Source organism: Cucurbita moschata, unplaced genomic scaffold (genome assembly GCF_002738365.1).
Source record: "Cucurbita moschata cultivar Rifu unplaced genomic scaffold, Cmos_1.0 Cmo_Scf00015, whole genome shotgun sequence".
Lineage (NCBI taxonomy): Eukaryota > Viridiplantae > Streptophyta > Magnoliopsida > Cucurbitales > Cucurbitaceae > Cucurbita > Cucurbita moschata.
The window spans coordinates 4,786,550-4,798,409 of record NW_019268531.1 but is presented as its reverse complement, the minus strand read 5'-3'; positions in this window follow the sequence as shown (position 1 = coordinate 4,798,409).

The following is an 11,860-nucleotide window of genomic DNA, read 5'->3' as shown; positions in this document are numbered from 1 at the left end:
CAATTTTTCTTGAATAACCAACCAAGGGGGAAGAAATTAACTTCTAGAGTTGGATTCGATGAAATTTACAAATTTATTGTGAAAATGGATAAGTTTAGAAATAAAATTAACTTTTTTGAAAAAATTTATTTTTAATATTTTTAATTCTTCTATTAAATAACCTTCTCTTTTAATACCAAACATAATTATTTAATTATTTAATAGAGATCTCATTTCTAGACCTCTAAAATACATGTTTTTTTTTTTGGTATTTTTAATTCTATTTTCATTTCTAATTTTAAAATATAAGTTTAAAAACTTTTAATTTTAGTCTATTAAAAAATATATATATTATTTTGATCCTTACTTTTAATTTAGTTTTGACAATTAATGGCAACACATGAATTTGTGTATGATTTCATATCAGACTTCATTTGTGTAGGTGTTACAATTGGTATTAGGTTCAGTCATCGAACAGTGGAAGGCAGTGGTTGGAGTAGAGCTAGACTCTCTCCATAATAGATACGTTTTAAAATCGTGAGGTTGATAACGATATATAGCGGGCCAAAGCGGACAATATCTATTAGCAGTGGGCTTGAGCTATTATAATGGTATAAGAGCTAAGTGTCACAGTCATGCTCGTCCAAGGCGTGTTGCCCATAGCCGCATGTCCATGACAAGCCAAACCCTTTATGTCTTTTCATATTCCAGTGTTTTACTTTTGTATTTCTAGTAAGTATGACGTTTCGAAAAAATCATGTCTAGGTCTGCCAGACATGAAATACCTCCAAATGTACTATAGGAGATGTGACTAGTTGTTAACTTCTCCCTACCAATAGTTATATACTGTGAGCCGTTATTGTTACTCGCTTACTTGCATATATAATACCTCTTTCAAAATCTCTCTTTCAAAAATCTCTCTCTGCGCTCGTTTTCTAAAACCTTCTTCTTAAACCGAGGCCAGAGACTCGTGCATACGTTGCTTGGCCGTAGGCGACGTAAGAATGAATTGGCTTAGCTCACTTATTGCTGGAAAGTGAGTGCCACACAGTCGCAAGTCCGATGCCATCAAAAGTGCGATTGTGACAAGTCGTATCAGAGCTTTATTAGCTCAGTGACATAGTAAAGACCAAAACCACGTCGACGACAAAGTCGACACCCAAATCACAAGCCGACCGGCTTACTCTAATAGAGAAGGAAATGTTGTTCTTCAAAGAAATCCCTGACACCGTCCACTTCTTGGAAGCACAAGTGACAAAATTGAATGGAAAAGTCGTAGAAATCGATGCAATGGGCAACCTCTTGGATGGGTTGCCAATCAAAGAACTAATGTTTCGAGTGGCCTCGCTCGAAGAAAGAGTTGCTCCTACGAGCAGCTCAAGACTTGCTGGTAGCCCTGGTAGCTCTATCGCGCACAAGGAGGACCGTGGCGAAGAGTTCGACGAGCTACAAAATACCATGATGAGTTTGTTTATTGGATTAGCTGACGAATTCAGAACAACGATCGATGTCATCCAAGAAAAGATCGTCGAGATGAACACCCGAATTGGGGTGACCATGAAAGCCATGGACAACGTCACAGCTGGGCAAACTCATACAGGATCCAACAAACTGAATTTCCTAGACCCCAGACCCTTCAAAGGGAACCGGGACACCAAAGAGTTGGAGAACTTCATCTTTGATGTCGAACAATACTTCAAAGTCACAACGCCCTATACCGACGACATAAAAGTGACAGTAGCCTCAATGCATCTCATAGACGATGCAAAACTTTGGTGGCGTACGAAGGTGCAAGACATTGAGAATGGATTGTGCACCGTCGACTCGTGGGAAGACCTCAAGAGAGAGTTGAGGGACCAATTCATCCCCGAAAACATAGAATATATAGCAAGGGAAAAACTAATAGCCCTAAAATAAACTGGAAGCATAAGGGATTATGTGAGACAGTTCTCGACCCTGATGCTGATATCAGGGGCACGCTAGAGAAAGACAAGGTATTTCTCTTTATAAATGGGTTACAATTGTGGACCAAAACAAAAATACACGATAAAAAGATTCAAGACATAGCCACCGCAATTGCCAGCACCGAGAGACTCCTAGACTTTGGAAACGAGGCGAGTTTCCAAAGAAGAACAACACAGGCCCCAAACACTGGGGGCAAAACATATAAGCTGCCAGGTCATCGAAATAAAGGCCCCAAGAGGCTGAACGGAAGTAACGACAGACCAAGTGGGTGGACAGATAGACCTCCCCAGAATAACCAAGCGGGGACATCTCGAGAACCTTACCCTCAAAAGAACTATCCAACGACACCTTTACAATGTCTGTTGTGTAAAGGCCTTCACAAACTATCCTACTGTTCTCACTGGGCCTCTCTCAGTGCACTCCAAGTGTTCATTCAAGAAAGCAACGACATAGGAGTCGAGACTACACAAGACAAGAGGGAAGATCAAGACAACCCTCGAATGGGTGCGCTTAAATTCTTGTCAGCCCTCCAACGGAAGGTCGACCCAAAGGAGATAATAGAGAAAGGGCTTATGAGATAATAGAGAAAGGGCTTATGTTCATAGACGCAACAATAAACTCCCGACCGAGCAAGAGCACCTTGATAGACTCAGGTGCGACCCACAACTTCATCGCCGACCAAGAAGCACGAAGATTGGGACTCACCATAGAAAAGAACCCCGAAAAATTGAAAGCTGTCAACTTCGAGGCCTTGCCTATCGTGGGAGTCTCCAAAAGAGTCCCCTTGAAATTAGGGGCCTGGTCAGGAGAGATGGACCTTGTTGTGGTTCGCATGGAAGACTTTGACGTGGTACTTGGGATGGACTGCTTTCTAGAACACAAAGTTATCCCAATGCCACTAGCGAAATGCTTGGTGATTACCGACCACAACCCCACAGTAATACTTGCAAGCATCAAGCAACCATGTAATCTTACAATAATTTCGGCCATACAATTGAAAAGAGGACTCACACGAGAGGAACCTACATTTATGACTATACTCATGATGGAAAAAGTGACCACTAGGGAAACTATTCCAAGCGAAATCAATGATGTACTAGACAGTTATGCTGACATAATGCCAGAGAGCTTACCACAAACATTACCACCCCGTCGAGGCATCGATCATGAAATTGAACTCCTCCCCGGGGTTAAACCCCTAGCAAAGAACACATACTGGATGGCTCCCCCTGAGCTAGCCGAATTGAGGAAACAACTAGATGAGTTGTTGGCGGCAGGATTCATTCACCTTGCAAAGGCACCTTACGAAGCCCCCATACTGTTTCAGAAAAAGAAGGATGGGACGTTGCGTCTGTGCATAGATTATAGAGCCTTGAACAAGGTGACTATACGCAACAAATACTCATTGCCGATAATATCTGACTTGTTTGACCAGCTTCATGGGGTTAAATACTTCACGAAGTTGAACTTACGATCAGGGTATTACCAAGTATGTATCGCCGAAGGGGACGAGCCCAAGACGACATGCGTAACAAGGTATGGGGCTTTTGAGTTCCTGGTAATGCCCTTTGGTCTGACAAATGCCCTAGCTACGTTTTGCACATTAATGAACCAGGTCATCTACGAATACTTGGATCAGTTCGTCGTAGTATACCTTGACGACATAGTTGTATGCAGCACAACCCTAGAGAAACACAAGGTGCACCTGAAGCTAGTGTTTGACAAGCTGCGGCAGAATCAGTTGTATGTCAAGAGAGAAAAATCTGCCTTCGCACAAACATGTATCAACTTCCTTGGACATGTCATCCGTTGTGAACAGATCGGTATGGATAGTGACAAGATAAAAGCTATCCAAGAGTGGAAATCCCTACTTCCGTATCCGATGTACAATCCTTCCTAGGATTGGCAAACTATTATAGGCGGTTCGTCAAAGGGTTTTCATGACGAGCCGCCCCATTAATAGAACTTCTAAAGAAAGACCACCCTTGGTCGTGGTCAAATGAATGTCAAATGGCATTTGAAGATCTGAAGGCAACCATGACGAGGGGTCCTGTCCTCGGCTTAGTGGATGTTGCTAAACCATTTGAAATAAAGACAGATGCTTCCGACTTTACCCTAGGCAGTGTCCTTATTCAAGAAGGCCACCCCATCGCTTATGAAAGTCGAAAGTTCAATGATGCTGAAAGAAGGTACACTGCCTCTGAAAAAGAAATGCTAGTTGTGGTCCATTGCCTACGAGTCTGGAGACAATACCTCTTGGGATCACAATTCGTAGTGAAGACGGATAACAACACCATTTGCCACTTCTTCGATCAACCAAAATTGACGATAAAACAAGCCTGATAGCAAGAGTCGTTGGTTGAATTCGACTTCAAATTTGAACACAAGGCAGGAAAAAGTAACCAAGCAGCCGACGCGCTGAGTCGGAAGGGCGAACATGCGGCCCTGTGCATGTTAGCCCATATTCACTCAAGTAAGATCGATAGATCGATGCGCGACATCATCAAAGAATATTTACATAAAAACCCATCGACCAAAGCCGTCGTTGAACTATCCAAAGCTGGGAAGACACGACAGTTTTGGGTCGAGGGAGACCTTCTAATGACAAAGGGAAATAGATTATACGTTCCAAGCACAAGAGAACTGAGGAAGAAGCTCATTCAAGAATGTCATGATACTTTATGGGCCGGTCACCCTGGGTGGCAACAAACTTATGCCTTAATAAAAAAGGGTACTTCTGGCCAAATATGCGGGACGACATAATGCACTACACCAAGACGTGCCTCATATGCCAACAGGACAAAGTCGAGAAAGCCAAAGTCTCGGGACTCTTGGAATCTCTACCCGTGCCAACAAGGCCTTGGAAAAGTGAGTCTCTGGACTTCATAACACACATCCCAAAAGTCGGGGAATACGATGCCATCTTGGTTATCGTAGACCGATTCTCGAAGTACGCAACATTCGTTCCCACCCCCAAATTATGCTTGGCTGAACTAACAGCCCAACTATTTTTCAAACACATTGTAAAGTTATGGGACATTCCATCAAGCATCATCAGCGATAGGGATGGTAGATTCGTTGGCACATTTTGGACCGAGTTATTTGCCTCCTTAGGAACGACTTTAAACATCTCCTCGAGCTATCATCCTCAAACCGATAGACTGAAAGAATGGTTCAACTGCTTGCTCGAAGAATACTTATGTCACTTCGTCGACACTCGCCAGAAGAACTGGATACAACTACTAAATGTCGCTCAATTCTGTTTCAATTGTCAAACGAGTTCGTCTACGAGAAAGAGCCCCTTCGAAATTGTAAGTGGACGACAGCTGTCCTTGCCCCATATTATTGATCATCCTTATGCGGGAAAAAACCCTCAACCTCAAAACTTCACCAGAGAATGGAAGCAAACAACAGATATATCCCGATTTACTTGGAGAAAGCTTCCAAGCATATGAAGAAGTGGGCAGACAAGAAGCGTCGCCCCCTCTAATTTCGAGCAGGAGACCAAGTCCTCATCAAGTTGAGGCTAGAACAGATCAGATTCCGCAGTCGAAAGGACCAGAGACTAGTTTGAAAATATGAAGGCCCGATTGAAGTCCTTAAAAAGATCGGGGCTACTTCCTACAGAGTGCGCTACCCACATGGATGAAAATCCACCCAGTAATTCATGTGAGCAACTAGAAGTCCTATCACCCTGACCCAAACGATGATCAACAAAATGTAATCACTAGACCGAGCATCGATCTAAAACAAAGAGACACCAAAGAAATAGAGGAGATCCTAGCCGACAGGGTTAGGAAGATAGGAAGACTTGTACGGAAGATTCGCGAATTCCTTGTCAAATGGAAGAATCTCCCTGCTGTTAAATAAAAGCCATGCCTTATTTAGTTAGGTTTGTAAAAACATCTGAATTCACGCGAATGGAGGAGCGTGATTCTAGGGGCCATTGGTTTTGGCAATTTGGGCGAAGTCTTCGTCCACTTCTTCTATTTTTGTATAATTGGTTTTTCTATTTTTGTAATTAGATTTGTTATTTAAACCGTTCAACTGAAGTAAAATAATATATCGAGTCTTCAGCAATCTCAGCGAATCTCTCACTCTCTCTCCTTTTACTTCCGCTAATTTTCCTTCGAAGAAACCTTCGACCAATTTTTTCGTCGACACTGTCTTCCGAATTGCCAGAGTCAACAAGTGGTATCAGAGCCAAGTTGAAGCGATCGGTAGTATACCATCACAGAAGAGCCAACCTATCAACAATCAAGTTGAATAGCTTAAGTGGTTAGAGTGTCGACCTAACAACACATAGGTCTCAGGTTCGAGTAGAAGAAAATGCAAAGCGCAAAAATAAATACATCGTGGGGTCCATCTCGAGCAGGCTCACTCACTCCTCCACGCAACCAAGTGCCGACAGAAGGAGAAACAGTCGAGTACCGGGAGGATCGGTTAGCGTTCGCCGATGAAACGCTGAGCAGAAATTGCTGGAGCAGAGCAAGTTCAGGAATAAGGAGAAGGCCGATGAAACGGCCCATGTGGGAGTTCAGGAATAAGGAGAAGGCCGATGAAACGGCCCATGAGGCTCAATCCGAGGAGGAGCGAGTGTTCGCTCAGATCGGCGAGAGGGACGAACAACACGAGCACCGGCGATGGATCCTTGACACAGGGACAACAAACCATATGACCGAGGCTAGATCTGCGTTCTCCGAGCTCGACTCGAGGATCCGTGGGACGGTGAAATTCGGCGATGGCTCCGTCGTCGTCAAGATCGAAGGGCGCGGCACCATCCTGTTCGTCAGCAAGGGAGGCGAGCATCGCAAGATGACCAACGTCTACTTCATCTCGAGGCTCAAGGCTAACCTTATGAGTCTGGGTCAACTCGATGAGACAGGTTGCTTCATTTCCATCCAGCGCGGACTACTCAAAATCTGCGATAATCAACGACGGCTGCTCACGCAGGCAAGGCGCACGACAACCCGTCTTTACATCCTGGAGTTAGAGATAGACCAACCCGTCAGCCTCTCGGCCAAGACTGAAGAGGTATCTTGGAGGTGGCACGCAAGGTACGCCCTAGAAAAGCTACAGAAGAAGGAGTTGGTGCACGGTTTGCCAGCAATCAAAGGCATGAACAAGCTGTGCGACGGGTGCCTCATCGGCAAACAGAGGCGCACACCCTTTCCGTCTCGAATATCCTATCGAGCCGATGAGCCGTTGGAGCTTGTACACGGTGATATCTGCGGGCCCATCAAGCCGGCGACCCCAGGCGGTAAGAGTCTCTTCCTCTTGTTAGTCGATAACAAAAGTCGCTTCATGTGGCTGACCCTGTTGCAAATGAAAAGTGAGGCGGCAGAGGCGGTTAAGCGCATTAAGGCGCGAGCGGAGGCCGAATGTGAGAAGAAGATGCGAGTGCTGTGCACAGACCGAGGCGATGAATTCACCTCGGCAAGTTTCGGGAAGTACTGCGACGAGATCAGCATACAACGGCACCTAACGGCGTCTTACTCCCCCCAACAGAACGGAGTGGTAGAGCGCCAAAATCAAACCATTTTCGGGACAGCGAGGTCATTGTTGGTGACGGCCAGGATGCCTGGGAGATTCTAGAGAGAGGCAGTAATGACGGCTGTCTATCTACTCAATCGATCACCAACCCGAAGCGTCGACGGAAAAATCCCATATGAGGCCTGGTACAACAAAAAACCAACAGTACATCATTTCCGCGTGTTCGGCTGTGTCGCATACATGAAGGTAACACGTCCCCACCTTGCCAAGCTCGATCCCAGGGGGCTGAAGGTCGTCTTCATCGGCTACGAACCCGGGAGCAAGGCGTACAGACTCTATGATCCTGTAGGGGGGCGAGCTCATGTGTCTCGCGACGTCGCCTTCGACGAAAGCACCTTCTGGCAGTGGAATGACGTGATCGAGGCAGACCGTAATCCAAATCAATTCACGGTGGAGTACCTCGTCACCGAGCCTGAAGAAGGAAGAGCCCAGCATCAGGAGACGTCACCGCCGCCAGCAGGTGCACCACTTGAACCAGTGGAATTCGCAACACCACGGACTGCGGATTTGACACTGAATGCCGATCACGATACTGATCTGGAGGCCAGGTACCGGAGGATGGATGACCTAGTGGGAGGAGGTGAACCACCTGGACTGGCAGCGCGCGAGCTTAAAGAAGTGGCCGAACTACATGCCATCAGTGCAGATGAACCAATCACCTTCGCCGAAGCAGAAAAGAACCCGTGTTGGATGAAGGCAATGCAGGAGGAAATGACATCCATCACCGAGAACCAGACGTGGAGTCTAGAGGATATGTCGCCGGGACACCGAGCCATAGGGCTCAAATGGGTCTTCAAACTGAAGCGCAACGAAAGAGGAGAAGTTGTGAAGCACTAGGCCCGTCTGGTGGCGAAGGGCTACGTCCAGAAGCAAGGAGTGGACTTCGAAGAGATATTTGCGCCAGTTGCAAGGTTAGAATCCGTTCGCTTCTTGCTAGCAATTGCGGCACATTACTCTTGGGAGGTTCATCATATGGACGTAAAGTCTGCTTTCCTTAACGGAGAGTTGAAGGAGATCGTCTATGTTCGACAACCACCTGGCTTCCTGGACAACGACAACCCTAATAAGATACTGCGCCTGCACAAAGCACTCTACGGGCTTAGACAAGCCCCACGAGCCTGAAACGCGAAGCTCGACAGTACCCTACTGTCACTGAAATTCAAACGCTGTGACTCTGAGCATGGTATGTACACGCATGGCCACGGCAAGAAGCGACTGATCGTGGGAGTGTACGTCGACGACCTCATAATCACTGGAGGCGACGTGGGAGTCCTCGGAAGGTTCAAGAAGGAGATGTCGAAAAACTTTGAGATGAGCGATCTCGGCATGCTTAGCTACTACCTCGGCATCGAAGTGCAACAAAACTCTTCCGGCATCTCCATCTGCCAAAGTGCATACGCGAAGAAGCTGCTGGACACAACTGGGCTTGTGGACAGTAATCCTACCAGGATGCCAATGGAGGCCCGACTCCAACTAAGGAAAGCCGGCACTACGACGACAGTCGACTCCACCAATTACCGCAGCATTGTCGGGAGTCTGCGCTATCTGGTAAACTCTCGTCCTGATCTTACTTATTCTGTTGGATATGTGAGCAGGTTTATGGAAGCACCTAGGGAGGAGCATCTAGTGGCTGTCAAGCGCATCCTGCGCTATGTAGCCGGAACCAGAGGCTGGGGCGTAAGATACTGCGCAGGGAGCGGTAAGGAGAAACTCAAGCTGGTCGGCTACAGTGATAGTGACATGGCCGGTGACGTTGATGATCGTAAGAGCACCAGCGGAATGATCTACTTTCTCTCAGGCGGCGCGATCAGCTGGCAATCAATAAAACAGAAGGTAGTTGCTTTGTCTTCCTGCGAAGCAGAATACATCGCCGCTTCGATGGCAGCAACACAAGGGATCTGGCTTGCACGACTAATGGAAGAACTCATCCGGAGAGAAAGCGATCCACCAATGCTATACGTAGACAACAAAGCTACGATCTCCCTGATCAAAAATCCAATTTTGCACGACCGAAGCAAGCACATAGAAATAAGATTCCACTACATTCGAGAATGTGCAGATCGAGGGCTCATCAAGATTGATTTCATCCGAACAGAGGAACAACTTGGATACATTTTCACCAAGTCCCTGGCGCGGGTGAAATTTGAAGAACTACGCTCAAAGATCGGAGTTCAAATAATAAGGTACAGCTTTTAGGAGGAGATTGTTAAATAAAAGTCATGCCTTATTTAGTTAGGTTTGTAAAAACATCTGAATTCACGCGAATGGAGGAGCGTGATTCTAGGGGCCATTGGTTTTGGCAATTTGGGCGAAGTCTTCGTCCACTTCTTCTATTTTTGTATAATTGGTTTTTCTATTTTTGTAATTAGATTTGTTATTGAAACCGTTCAACTGAAGTAAAATAATATATCGAGTCTTCAGCAATTTCAGCGAATCTCTCACTCTCTCTACTTTTACTTCCGCTAATTTTTCCTTCGAAGAAACCTTCGGCCAATTTTTTCGTCGACACTGTCTTCCGAATTGCCAGAGTCAACACCTACTGAAGAAACCATTTGGGAACGCGCCGAAGATCTGGACTCTGCCGCCACCCACATCGCCAGGTTTAAAAGTAGTCGGTTGACAGAGACGTCAACCAATTAGGTGGGGGAGGATGTCACGGTCATGCTCGTCCAAGGCATGTTGCCCATGGTCGCATGCCCATGACAAGCCAAACCCTTTATGTCTTTCCATGTTCTAGTGTTTTACTTTTGTATTTCTAGGAAGTATGACGAAAAAATCATGTCTAGGCCTGTCAGACATGAAATACCTTAAAATGTACTATAGGGGATATGACTAGTTGTCAACTTCTCCCTGCCAATAGTTATATACTGTGAGTCGTTGTTGTTACTCTCTTGCTTGCATATATAACACCTCTTTCAAAATCTCTCTTTCGAAAATCTCTTTCTGCACTTGTTTTCTAAAACCTTCTTCTTAAACCGAGGCCAGAGGCTCAAGCATACGTCGCTTGGCTGTAGGCGGCGAAAGAACGAATTGGCTTAGCTCACTTATTGCTAGAAAGTGAGTGCCGCACAATCGCAAGTCCGCTGCCATCAAAAGTGCGATTGTGACACTAAGCACCAAGCGGTGTGCCAATGAGAATGTTGTGCCCTAAAGGGGGTGGATTATGAGATCTCACATCGATTGGAAAGGGGAACAAAACATTCTTTATAAGGGTGTGGAAACCTCTCCTTAGCATACGCGTTCTAAAACCGTGAGGCTGACTGCGATACGTAACCGGTCAAAGCAGACAATATCTACTGGCCGTGGACTTGAGCTATTACAAATAGTATCATAAGCTGGCCACTGGGGTACCCCTATATCTTCCGCCACCCCACGCCCCAAGCACTATGCACCGCACATGGGCACACGCTTGGGGCGTAGGGGTGGTGGTCGGAGGTCAAGGGCAGTTGACGGCAGCGACGCAGTGGTGGAACGCGCACAGTGGGGCAGTGTCAGAACGTTCCCGCGCGCTCGCCCACCCCGCCCCAATTTAGCATAATTTTAAATTGCTCCATGTAATTTTTGAACAATAAATGGATATTTAGAATTTGAATTTACTCTCAATAATATTTTGGTGGAGGATTTATATGTCTAAACCCTTAGTCGAGAATTTGAAATTTATATTACTTGAGACTATTTTGTTAGCCTTAAACCTTTGACTTGTCTTTCCTTGGCTCTTGAGCTAAGTATAGCGGCATTATAGATTTTGTGTGTTGGTTAGTACTATGTAAGGACGATTAGAATACAACCCTTAACCATGAACTTGTTTTGATTGGTGAGGGCCTACTTTGTATGTAGGAATGCAATGTCATCCACTTAGGACTTGTGACATATTAAAGGGTAGTATTGAGGGAACTCTAGTTGTGCTTAGTAGAGAAGACCTTGTGTCACAACCCCACTACGAGAAAGTAAGTTTTATTACCCTCATACGCAAGATAGACAAAAGGCGAGTTTTATTACCCTCATACACAAGATAGACAAAAGGCGACCCTCACGTGGCTCCCATCCAGTCACATGAGGGTCAAGATTGAGAAGTGGCATGATACGATCGAGAGAAATGTGCATCATCCAACACTCCAAGAGTGTACGTTCAATCAAAGCTGAGACATACACAAGGTTCGAAAGAACGAGGTGACACGAGTGTCAAAGACAAGCTCAAAGAGGGTCGGGTAGTCCATCTATGTGAAAGATGAAAGCTCACCAAATTTGGTATCAATCGGATACTTGATGGACGCTGCACGGGACCATATGACTGCTTGCCAAAATGACGTCTACTCGAGAAAGATTGAAAATGCTTTAAAATGTACTATGGGGGGGGGGGGGG